Source organism: Carassius gibelio, chromosome B6, assembly GCF_023724105.1.
Source record: "Carassius gibelio isolate Cgi1373 ecotype wild population from Czech Republic chromosome B6, carGib1.2-hapl.c, whole genome shotgun sequence".
Taxonomy (NCBI): domain Eukaryota; kingdom Metazoa; phylum Chordata; class Actinopteri; order Cypriniformes; family Cyprinidae; genus Carassius; species Carassius gibelio.
The window spans coordinates 21,176,743-21,189,936 of NC_068401.1; the positions used below are offsets into that span (position 1 = coordinate 21,176,743).

The 13,194-nt window shown below is 38.3% G+C and overlaps 1 protein-coding gene across 4 annotated transcripts in view; it reads left to right on the forward strand.

Moving 5' to 3' along the window:
* agap1 (ArfGAP with GTPase domain, ankyrin repeat and PH domain 1) overlaps positions 1 to 13,194 on the forward strand; it is a 176,368-nt gene that overhangs the window by 54,699 nt on the left and 108,475 nt on the right. The window lies entirely within an intron of this gene.

Below are 13,194 nucleotides of genomic sequence, written 5' to 3' on the forward strand. Positions count from 1 at the left end.
GACGCAGTCTTGTTTAAATTGGAAGTATGTTTTTTAAGTTTGTGTGAGTGACGTAGCTCAGCCGAGGGATTTTCTCAGGACAGTGCTAATGCTCGTGACGCGGCTTGTAGTAAAGCCTTTAGTGTCTGTGGGGTGAGACAGCACCTTAGCTGATTAGCCGTTTCTACATTCCTCAGATTCCGGAGGCATTCTTGACTCTTCTTGAAGAAATACATTCTTGGCAATTAGATAAGGATCTTACATTAGAACAGTGTCATGTTTCCTTCTAAATGAGTGGCTTTACCTGGAACTGTTTAGTGATGCTCCTTTCTATTCAATCTATTTTTGCCGACTGAAATTCATCTTAAACAGGTAATTCAGGGCTGATATTTTAAATAGTGTTATATATAGACCTATTCACGTTTTTGTCCGGCTTATCAGTGACATGCGTTCATTGCAAAAACATTTTATTCAACAATATAGTTGATTTTTAGGGACTTTTGCCAGCAACAGGATGGGATATGGCTTTCATTCGTTTGGCTCTATGTGAGCAAGATTTGAGATGGCACTGCAAAGTCAGTGTTATATAGTCCTGCAGGGTATATTCCCAGATGGGACCTACATATGGATTAGTTACTGATGTCTTCAAAGGGGGCGCTTGTCCTATAGCAGGGGTACCCAACCCTGCTCCTGGCGATCGACTGTCCTGCAAAGTTTAGCTCCAATCCTAATCAAACATAGTCAATCGCCAGGAACAGGGTTGGGAACCCCTGTCCTATAGCTTGAATGTGTAGCAACGTTTATTAATAAAGTATTAGGGCAGTTTTGATTTTTATTGAAACTTTCAGACATCTGCTTACAGAACTCTAGGTTTTAATTTGAGCAGTTATTCACTCAAAGGATACCTGAGACTTGGAAGGCAGTGTGTTATAGTAAGTGTTGCAGTTTTTTTGGCAGTAGTTCAGAGACTAAATAAATAGGCCACAACTGTGTTCATTTGTTTGGGAAGTTTGATCTGCTCTGCACATCCCAGGCTGTACATCTGTTCACATCTGGGAGTATATAAAGAGAAAGATAAGAAATAATGATTATGTGCACTTACTGTAACCGATTTGTCTCTTTACAGTGTTCCAGGAAAAGTGCCCTGCAGCTCCCTAATTTAATATTTAATATTATAATAATTTGTACCACATAATATGTTGTACATTTAGTGTTTGTAATGCCACTTGAAAGAAGAACAAATATCATCACCCAATTTTTTTAGGTTTCTGGTTTTCAGGCCTGTATTCATAATTGTTGCTTTCAATTTCAGTATTCATTGTAGAGCATCGTGTAGAATAACATTGTTTCTGTTGGTTTACATAAATTAGAGAAGAATGTCAATTCAGCTTTTAAGCTTCAAGTAGAATGCACAAGCAACATTAACATATCATAAAAGTAGTCTGTATGACTTATCGCCCATTATTCCAAGTGTTCTAAAATCGTACAGTAGCTTTGTGTTATTAACCATCCAATATTTAATTGATTATTCATGTCTTCCCCACTAGTGTGTGGCTGTATGCTTATTCACTCTTAATGAATCATTTGAGTTCCAGTTGAACTGGATATTACTATGTCTCTCATAAACTCAATAAAGTACCAAAGAAATCCAGGTTGGATTCCATTTAACATGTTTATTGCCTTGTGGTTGAGAATTGTTTCAATAAGTTCCATTTTAAGGAGTGTATCGATGTATACTATGAACACAGTAGTCAGTTTCAAACAAAGCAGCTTCCTGTTGGTTTGCGCAACATGATAATCTGCGTTTGTCACTTTCATTTAAAACTCCCAAATGCGAAGAATTCTATTGGAATGACTATTGGAAATGTAAAAAATTTGGATAACTCCGTATCATTGAGTGGCTTGAGGAAGTAATGGATGCGCCAATGTTTTTTTACATTGAGTCATTGGAGGATGGTGTTTAAATAGAATTTACTCTCAGCTTCCTCTGGAACAGTGTGATCACACATTGTTCTGCTCAGGTGTTTGTTGTTGGTAGGGGGAATTTAGTATGGAATGGCTGGAGGGTCTGAACTGTGACTATCTGCCCCACCCTCAACATGAGCCATCTATTTGTGTCAGGTATAAGTGGGTGGGTGGGGTTGCGTGTGTGTGTGTGTGTGTGTGTGTGTGTGACCTACATCTACAGCCATGCAGAAGTAATGCCGGTTGCATGTGGAACTGTGACATGCTGGATGTGATAAGAGCATGGCTGGAGCTTCTCATGGGACGAGTGTCTGAGAGTGGAAGGAAAGCAGACTGTCGCAAACACTCACACATAGAAGTCGGACGCTCTTTTTGCGAACAGTCATTGTCCGTGACACTGAGTCAGACACTGCTCTGAATGATTTTTTGTTTGTTTTTTTTGGCTTGAAGAAATGTTTAAATATTGTATTTTTAATACTTTTAAAATCTTAGGGGGCATTTACACAGAAAGAGTTCTTGTTTTTGCACTTTTTAGAACTTTATAGTGCATTATATATCACAATGCTCTTGTGAGATGACCTCAACAGTCAAAGGCATCAATAGAAAAATAACAGAAAAGCATGTTGTGTGTGAACATTTACTTACTCTGCTGATATCTTAATGCCACCCTTTTTTTACTTTATTAAATCAAGAATACACATTTAAACACAAGGAAGAATTTACAATTCTTATTCCTTAACAATTCCATTATTTATTCTTTCAGAGGAAAAAATCTTCAAAAATTAATGTATTTCCTTTAATACCTTTCGCGGTTATTCCAGATTTCGACATAGCAGATCAGAAATTTGATATACATTTGGCTCTTGAGGAATTCATTCGGGAATCAGGTTGTGCTGTATGCTTTTGTTTCCTGTTTATATCAACAGAAATGTTTGGCGCGAAAATGTGGTCCAGTTTTTGCATGCAATTTTTCAGTTTGAACCAAAGCAAAAAATTCAAGACTGCAGACAAGCTGAATGAAAATGCAAAATGTATTTTCTGATGGTAGGTATTGGTAATGCATATGGAGAAATAAATGTTGCATTGATTGCATGTTATGTTTGTAGTGGTCTGAAAAGACTTAAATGTTGATCTTACTGAACATTAGTTCATAGACAAGCGTCATTTATTTGAGAACTGGCCTACACTGGTTGCACTGTATGATTTATGGTGCTGCTGAATAGTAGGGCATGAAACACTGTTTAAATATTTCAGTATGGTGTTCTTCTGTCCGCATCAGTGGAAGAATGCACAACTATGAACTGTTAACGGAAACGAAAGTAGTAATAATCATTTGGTTCTGGTTCTTATTTTTTTATGTTCTGAAGAATAGAGACATAATGTGAAAAAAATCTGGCTGTGGATTGCAGCCAGAGATGGATTGTTGAGTTGTACTGTATCCATGCAGCTGTCATCACTACAGTGTGCTCCAGAACAAAGACACAGCAGGGACAACTAAATGTGACTTTGTTTCCCATGTGGCTTGAGAGGAGGAAGTAAAGGAGAAGGATTGAGCTAAAGGAATGAATTATTTTGTGTGTGAGGATCAAGGTTCTTAGAAGTTGGATGTTGACACATGCTGGTTTTATTGGATGGAGAAAGCAGAGATTAACTGGGAGTAGTACAAGGAAAATCAAGACTCAATGCAGGCCAGACATCACCTGCTTGTGCAACACCTAAAATGCCACATAATGAGTGTTTTTAATGAGAAGAGGATCTTCCTGGGTTCAATGCTAGTAGTTGTGCTTGTAGACTAAGTGTGTGTGTGTGTGAGTGTGTGTGTGTGTGTGTGTGTGTGTACTCCCGTTTCGTACCAGTGCTGTGTAAAAATAACGAGCCCTAACCGAGTGAATAGGGAAGGAGGGTGGAGTGGACCGAGTCTGAAACTCCGATGCACTCATCCTGTAGTCTGTGTTTTGTAGGTCAGTCTCTGCCTGTATGCACCGTGTGGTAGTTGAAGCAGCCGCTGTTAGGCACCGAATCCTTTGAAACCTTCTATTTTAAAGTTTAATGAAGTAGTTTAATATGTCTTACCTTTGCAGTCTGACTGATTTGATGGTGGTCACGGAAAGATGGAGAAAGGCTTACAGAATGTGAGTGTCAGTTCTTTAGTGTGTGTATTGTGTTTGTGACAGAGGGAGAAAGCCTGTTATAGCTTTAGGCGATAATACTGACCTGACCAGTGGAGCATGGGCATTACACAAAAACACACACACACACATGTGCTTACAAGCCTTCACTAACTATATGGTATTTTCTCTGATGAGGGATGAAGAGAACACAAAAATAGAAACCTATTCTCACACAGAATATTCTCATGGACTACTGTACATTTTATATTGCTATAATGTAGGTGGACTATATAAGCTACCAATGATAACAATGTTCATTTTTGTCTAAAAATATCCATCATTTTATACCAATTTTAATGGAAAATGTAAAAGTACTATAACACACGCTATAAATTTAACCAAGTTCACAAGTCAGTAAAAGCAACCGATATGCTCTGCATTTTTTTCATCATCAGCTAGTTTCAAGATCAAAGAACCAAACAGAAGAGAGAGTGGCATCAGCACTGGTAAGATAATAGTCTCACTACTTTTAATGAAGATGAATATATTGAGGATCTGCGATGCGGCAGTTTGCGCATCGACTTTCAGAAGAGATAATCAGCTCCTCCGTGGTGATCCACGTTGCAATAGTGCTGTCATATCTTGCTATAATATGTCATATGGCTTATAACATGCTCTCAGATGCAGTTACGCTTGCATCTCAGACCACTTCCTGAAGTGGTTTGAGTGATCGGATTTAAATCAGTCCCAAAAAGCGTTTCGGAGGGCACTTGCACTTGGTCTTTTCACAATTTAATAGCTATCCAATCAGAGAAAATCCATGAAGTGACAAGGTGTAAACAAGCCCTTTGATTCTAAAGGTTCTCCACATAGTTTACCAAATTTCACACCAGAGAGTAAACCGTCATGGTTTAGCAGTTCCACACAATCTGAGTACCGTATTTTTCGGACTATAAGTCGCACCTGAGTATAAATCGCATCAGTCCAAAAATACGTCATGATGAGGAAAAAAACATATAAGTCGCACTGGACTATAAATCGCATTTATTTAGAACCAAGCACCAAGAGAAAACATTACCGTCCACAGCCGCGAGAGGGCGCTCTATGTCTTCAGTGTAGACTACAGGAGCACTGAGCAGCATAGAGCGCCCTCTCGTGGCTGTAGATGGTAATGTTTTCTATTGGTTCATGTCTCTTAGTTCATTTCTCTTGGTTCGTGTCAAATTAATTTTGATAAATAAGTCGCACCTGACTATAAGTCGCAGGACCAGCCAGCCAAAATGCTTCATTTTGACAATGAAAGTAGTGATCAGGATATCACAGTTCAGTAAGGATGTCTGTTTTTGGACTGATTTGTGAAGTATTTGCTAGACTGAGTCCACCCTCAATGAATCAGTGAATCAGACTACACAGGTTGTGCTGTGGGGTTTTGCATGCAGTAGTATACAGAAGTGTTTCATTTAGGTTTTGTGTCATTTAGGTTAATTAAATGTCTAGTATATGGATCAGCAGGGTCTTCACGGATCACAAATACATCCCATTCTTTGGTTCATTACCCCCAGAAACCACAGCACGATCCCATTAAACACATGCTGTGTCTGAATACACACCTGCTAGTGTGTGAGAGATACTGAAGACAACCTGACAGCTTTATGACGGCTACTGAGTGTTTGGAAGCAGATTACATTCTACTGTCTCAGTGTTTATACTCTGATGGGATCCAAGCTTGGTATTAAGGTCAGTGTGTGTGTGTGTGTGTGTGTGTGTGTGTTTGGGTCTGAGAGAGGATAAATTAGAGCTGTGCCACATGCACGGAGGAAACCAGATGCTAAACAGTGGGAGGGAGTTTTGCAGCATTCTTAGTGAACCATTGTCATGATCATTAGCTAGAATTTAACATTGTGTCATGTTGTGCATGTGTGAGAGCTTGAGTAGCTGTTATCAGATGTGGGTTAGACAGCTGTGTGGGTACAGGTGAACGTGATCATGCTGATCACAGGGTTGAATCGGGCAGACTCAGTTCCTTGTCTTCCACCTGACCTCACAACACTTTGTTGTCAGTCAGCACTAATACACCTCTTCTTAAGATCATGAAGACAGTCAGAGGTCCAGATGTTGTCTCATAGCAGAATGAGGGGAAGACAAATGGAATGTCTCATGTAAAACAAGTTTTTCCACTTTTTTGTCTATAGAACTATAAAAAGTGTGCTGCAGAACAGTCAGATATTGTAATTGTATTTATATCACAAACCGTGTTCACAATAACAAATGACCACCCACGTTAAACTAGTATTTTATTATTCAGCAACATGTCCCACAATAATAAATGACAGTGTGAGTTATGCCAATAAATGAGTTTACCAATGAACACAGGACATTAGGAAACACAAATGACACAAGTAAGTTAAGTAGCAAGAACTTGAACATGATAATTTAAAGGTATTCTACATGTGAATACTGGTAAATTTGGATGCTTTTGTTTTAGTACTGTTTTTATAGTATTCAAGCATTTCAGATTTTGAATGATCTTTTATTTTTATATTTTCCAATTTAATTTTCAGTTTTTACAAATGTTTGTCAGTTTATGTATTTATTTTCAATTGTAGGAATTTCAGCTTTATTTTTCATTAATGAATAGCATGTTTTAATTAATATTTTTTTTTAATAGATGTGATTATGTACATTATGGCATGTAAAATAAACATCCCAAATGTAACTTTACTTTTATTTGTGCGCACTTACAATAAAACCGGAAGATTCGTGCTTTAGTAAAATAAAGCAAACAAACAGAATGCCCGTTCTCATCTATCTTTCCGTGAAATTGTTTGAGCGTTGCAACACTTTTATTTTAAATTCGTTATCTTAAGTCAGATATATTTTGCATATATATTTTGATTTATTAATTTGTTCCCTAAATTCACTTAAATCATGGACTATTTAAAGAACAACATTAATGAAATATGAACAGTTGCCACAAATTAATAAATCGTAGGAACAAATGAACAAGTTGTAGGAATGAATAGACTTTCTGTCCTGTGTTCCGCAACCCTGCAAAGCACACGATATGAAAGTTATCTGTTGAAATGACTTGGTTACTACATTTCTATTGCTTTCCATGTTGAAGAAGTTTGTTGTTTCTATTTCAATGTACTTTTAAAGTTTAAATCTTATTAAAAGCTTTATTTGTACATTATGAATGATGATGCATATATATACCGTCACCGTCACCCACAGCCACTCGTACGTGTTTTGCGCACGAGCCATACACAGCCAAACATTAAATAGGTTAACCGACCATCAATAGCTTTAAGCGATTACATCTCCTATCGACAATTAATCGATCATTGATTAATCGTTGACATCCCTAATCTGTACTATTGGTCATAATGCAATATCAGTCTATAAAAGAAAGTTACTTTTTGATGTAAGAAAAGAAAATATACCAACATTAACTGCTATAGTAGGATATGGTCCATTTAGATTGTTGAACGGCAAGACTTGACCTGTTGTAAGAAAATGTCCCTCACAGATGGAGCGTTTTTCAGTTGCTGTTTTGCATAGAAACTGCTGTTACTCGGCCCACTGCTTTACTCGGCTCTGGGATTTGAATGAGTTTTTTGCCCATCTGTCTGTCTGTGTGTCTGTGTGTGTGGGTGGTGTGATGGGTCATAGTGGAAAACTCTCTTTAGTTTTATTTATTTAATTTTTGTTTTTTGTTATGTCTTTTCCATGGGTGTTTGCTTGTTCTCTGTCCTGTTATCTGTGCGTAAAATGGAAAATAAAGGAAAAGAGGGACAGAGAGCCGAGATTTGGCCTGGGAATGTGAAACTGGAGGTGGGGGAAGCCCGTCTGGGTGTGCCAGCTGAGATTTGGCTGGCCAAAAGTTTGGAAAATAGATGTAGATGAGAAGAGAGCAAGACAGCTGTTCACATCTTCACCCTAGAAGAAACGTGTTGTAGCGTTCTAAAAACTAAAAACTTAGTTTTTAGTTTTTATACATAACTAAATATGTATATAAATTGTATTAGTAGTTACCTAAAATACAGTTTTTTTCATTAAATTTAACCTGCAATTACAAATAATTTACTATTATTTTGTTATCCATCCATCCTTACAGTATATCTATGTAGATAGTACCCTAGTTAACTTGTGCTTTGGATGATTAGTGTTGATCATTTTATAGAAGGTGGAGTATTCTTACTTCTGTGACCAAATGTTTGTGAGTTTGTTTTTTGCTGTTTTCATCATATAGCAAAGTAGAGGTTGTATCATCACTTTTATTTTACTGGGTCATTATGCACAAGCATTATAGCTTTTCAGCTCTGTCTCTTTTCTGATTGCACCACCAGGGCGCCACAGTTACCCAGCATTATGTCTGTCACCTCTACAGTGAAGGACAGCTGTGGTCTGCCACCTCTCATGCTCATGTTCTGCATCCCTATAAGTGTCTGCCAGTGCACCTGTGCCAAGGAATTAAGCCACATCTGCATGTTTTCCCAGAGTGTTAGTTGCAGCTGCATAGAACTGATAGCAGCACCCAAGCATTTCTGTGGCTCACATCCAGAAGCGGGATCAGAAGGAAGAACATCTTGTGTGGCGTTAGGAATTCACAGCTCTGCGTGTGGGAGAGCAGTTGGGGTATCTTTGATATTTTCTGCAGGTGTCACCTGTTCAGGCAGCCGATGATAATCATAGGAAAGGACAAGAGACAGTCAGCTTGAAAATACTTGCCATTTTCAATACAGAATCTAAGCTTACTGCAGCGTTCCACAATATTCTGTTAATCTTCATAACTTCTTGTGCATTATCAATGTCTCATCTTGCCTTTTGGTTTTGTGCACAGATATACAGGTATTTGATTCTAATTCATTTAGGTATAGTTTAATTATAATGTATGTTTTGTTTTCCTGTAAACAAAGCTCTGATTTTATCATGACAAATTACTTTTTATTAGAAAAACATGTTTTATTTTCATGCAGTATTTTTTTGTATTTTCTAAAAAGAACCAGCCCATAACAGTCAAACTACATTGGTCACATTGAATGTTTTTTGTTTTGCATGCAGCCTTCGAGGACAACTTTCTTGCTGTAACTTTCGGTGTTTCTTGCTGTAATTTTGTTTTCCCTGCATCAAATTCAGTACAGACTGCAAACTCACATTCACCACTCACGTTACATATTAGGTCCAAAATTTGTATTGCTGTTGTGCTGCTGAAGATGAGGTGCAGTGGTGGTCGATGGAGTCTAGTTTAAAAGGCTAGAAATTTTTTTCAATTTTGTACAAGATTTAATGGGAAGTGTCAGTCCCCAGGTTTGAGGATGGGGATGGCCTTTGGCCTGTAAGTGTAAGCAAAGGCCATGGGTTTACTGTGTCTAGGCAGATATTGCTCACTGCATGTGTTTTTGTTCACCTTCTGAAGAGGTCACATCCTCTTTGAAGTTACACTCAGGTTATTCCTGCTTGTACAGGTGAGAGTTATGTCTGTAAATTCCCTTCTCTGTCATCATGCTCCTTTAAATCCTGCCAATGAGCTCATTTTCTGTGCATTACTTCCCAAAGGGGCACTGGCTTTCCACTGAGCCAAGCATTTCTGCCACCATCCATCCTGTAGCTCTTTTTTTCTTTCCTCCCGTCCTTGGCTGGTGTCTCTATCTGCTTTCCTTGCTCAGTTCTGGATCTGTGCCTGTTAGATTATGGTCACAGTGACCCTGATTACTCACTAGCAGAAGATGTCTTGATGTCTGCCCGCTCACTATCAGTGCTTGCAATGGCCCCTTCTGTACAAGAAGCATTTCCAGTGGACGACTTTTAAAGTGCTTTTATGACTCTCATGAATGATTTACTTGCTTTTTCAGAAGCATCTTTGCAGTCTGTGCCTTTTGCAAACATTTCTCATTTGCGATATTATTAAGAAGTTTGTCTGTGAGATCTGCAACATCTCTCATGCGCGCCGCGGAGGCTGTCTGTCAGTCACAAACACACAACAAGAACGAGCGCGGGGCACACACACGAATAACAGTACGAAAACTCACGCTTAATAATAAACAGTGACGATGGCGGAGAGAGCAAAATGTTCCAAAGTGTGGTTATACTTCACTAGCGTTAGGGTGACCAGATGATATTATTCAAAGATCAACAGTCTGTCATTAGTCTTTAGTGTGCCACAAAAAACAACAACATTAAAATCATGAACTCAAATGTCAATGTAAAAAGAAAAAAAAGAAAAAAACAATGACTGTTGTAACAGTGCGTAAATCAGACCTTTCTGTAATGCTAACGCTAATGAGTTTAAAGTTTTGTTAGCACTTTATGAATACCACTGTGACAAGTATGTATTTTTGTAATAGATCTAATTTTGTCATTTTGGTTACATTTATTTAACCAAAAGTTTTTTTTTTATCAAAGAGGGACACACAATTTTATTTTTTATTTATATTTTAATTTATTTTGAAGGTGCACTGTGTCACTGGTAAGTTATTAGAAAACAGATAAGCTACATTTTCACTGTTTACAATGGCAGTGCCTGCCATCTCGTTTACAAGCATGTTTTGAGGCTTGTTTCCTGTTACACTTATGCACAAAGGGGAAATTTAGATTAAACTGCATAAGTGAAAATCAGAACAAAATAAAGAGTACATTTGTTTTGAGCAATTTCTTTGTCTGTTGTAGTTTGTTTTTAAATAGAAAAAAAAGCCATATTTTTAAACCATATCGCCCCGGCCCTACTAGAAAATCTTCTTTATTCTCTCCTCTTGACCCAAACTCTTCTTGGGTCGTTTGGTTGGTCGGTACGCTTACGTTTATGGGGGCTGTCCTTGTTGACAGAACCAGCGGCAGACCGTAAACAGTAATTATGTTCCATAAGTAAGTAACCCAATCCACCATAAAACGTGCAAGAAGTAAATAAGGAACTGCTTGAAGCAAACTAGTGGAAGTAGACACTACTTCCGCATTTGTCCACGACACTGTTGTCAAGTGGTTTCTACATCAGTAAAGGCTGTAACAAAGGGTATCTAACGTCATTGCTTAGAATGGGAATTTTCTGATTATTTACAAGAAGTTGAAAAAGTTAGAGATATTGTTAGTAATCAGCTGGACAAAATATATAGCCTAGTGGTTTTTGGATATTTTACTGCAAATATCTTACATATTATACCTTTAAGATACAGCTGGCTTCATACCCTGGTTGCCCTCCATGAGGTGTCAATCAACAGTGTGCGCAAAACCACACACCACAATTGATAGCAAACAGCTGGCAAACGCAAACACTCAGTGTGACTGACTGATGAGGATGAATTCATAAACATTTACAAATCCACCGCCTGGATTTTGCCGAGCATCCGAAGAAAAAGACATCCCACACTCAGATGGAAAAAAGCCAGATAATGATGGGACCCGATAACAGAATTGTGGGGGATGGGCTTATTGTGGAGGGTGTTCGAGTGCAGTTTCAATGACCCAAGACCATTTCCTCTCTGGACGGGGCTCTTACAATTAACTGAAGGATTGCCCTGCCTCCCTTCTCTTCTCCGGGTGCTGCCGAGTGACTCTTGAGGCTGGTGGTATCCACTGTTTGTTTGGCTATTGTTTAGCTGACAATAGGCCAGATCAACGACTGCAGGCGGTCAACAGATGAAAGTCTCGCTTTTGGCAGAATCTGTGAAACAAGAAGTCAGCTGGAACTGTGGCGTGTGGCGCATGTGTGCGGGGCAGGGCTTATTAAGCAAACATGAATATTCATAGTGGCTTCATCCACCGTTTGATGTTGTACATTCAAGTTTTGTTATTTTTATCAACATATATTTAAAAAAATTGACATTTCTGTTTAAGATATTTATTTACTTAGTTTAATTTTACGGACCATAAAAAGAACAAATGACCTGTCTACAAGGCATTGCAAGTTACTGAGTGCTTTCCCAAATGTTCTGATGTTTATCTTGGAGTCTGTATGTAAAATAACCCGTCAGGCGAGTTATTCGGGAAGCACGTAAACACATAGTCTCACACAGAAGAGAAAGCATCCTCTCTGTGAACAGAATTGTCTTGACTTGAGTCTTGACCGTGAACACGGTTAACATCTCACTGAGATGATGAAGATGGCCTTAATTACTTTGATTGAAACTAATCAGTGGGCTCTTGGTTCGAAGAGTCTCATTGGCAACACCGTTTGATATGGGGGATGCTTAATTGCGAATGCGTGAAGAAGGGAGTTGCTTATTTGCATATGGTAGAGAATGTTTATTATTTGGGTATTTGAGTGAAATTTTATTTTCGCTTATGTACAAACAGCAGTGATCTCTTGTGACCCCTTTGTTGAGAGCACAATGAGAAATGAATAGCAGCCTGCAGGGTGAGGGGGAAGAATGAATGGGTGGTTATGGGTTTGATGCCGTTTATGAGAAGCCAGTGACTATTTGTCATCGTCAGTCTCTCGTTAACCCACCGTCAGACACACAGACCTCCCCCCACTGCCTTCTGAAGCACGAGCTGCCCTTAGGATATGGGGCCCGACCCTCACCCACACAATGCACAATGCATGAGTGTATACGCATCTCATTATGTGTTCAGCGTGTAGTAAAATTTATAATGTTACTCTGCACACCGAGCAATTACATTTTTGTATAATTATTTCATTAATTTGAGAGTCAAGGTTTGGCCTGATACCCCAGCAGGGGTCTGTCATCGCCCAACCTGCTGTTACTGATACGTTCTGTCTCGGCTCACTTTCATACTTTTTTTTTTTAATCCCATTTTCTGTTTCTTTATTGTGTAATTGTTAAAATGGGTTTCTTTATCCCTGGATCTAAATATGTACAGTATCTATGAGTATACATATAACCATGTATACTTAGTATATGGTATGTAAAAAGCAGTTTGTCAAGCAAATAGTATGTGACGCATGTGAGTTTTTGTCCCATCTATTCATTTATTAAAAAAATGCTGAAAATGCATACAGTGAGTACGTGTTGTCTTTTTGTAATTTAAATCTATTGATATATTATTTGAGGGCTTAAAGTCTCATATCAGTGTGATACACCTGGCCTGATATCATAATGTAGAAAATAAAAATCCAATTTGCTTTGGCACAATTTTTTTTTTTTTTTTGGAAAATGCATATTTTAACAAGCATTCTTGTTCA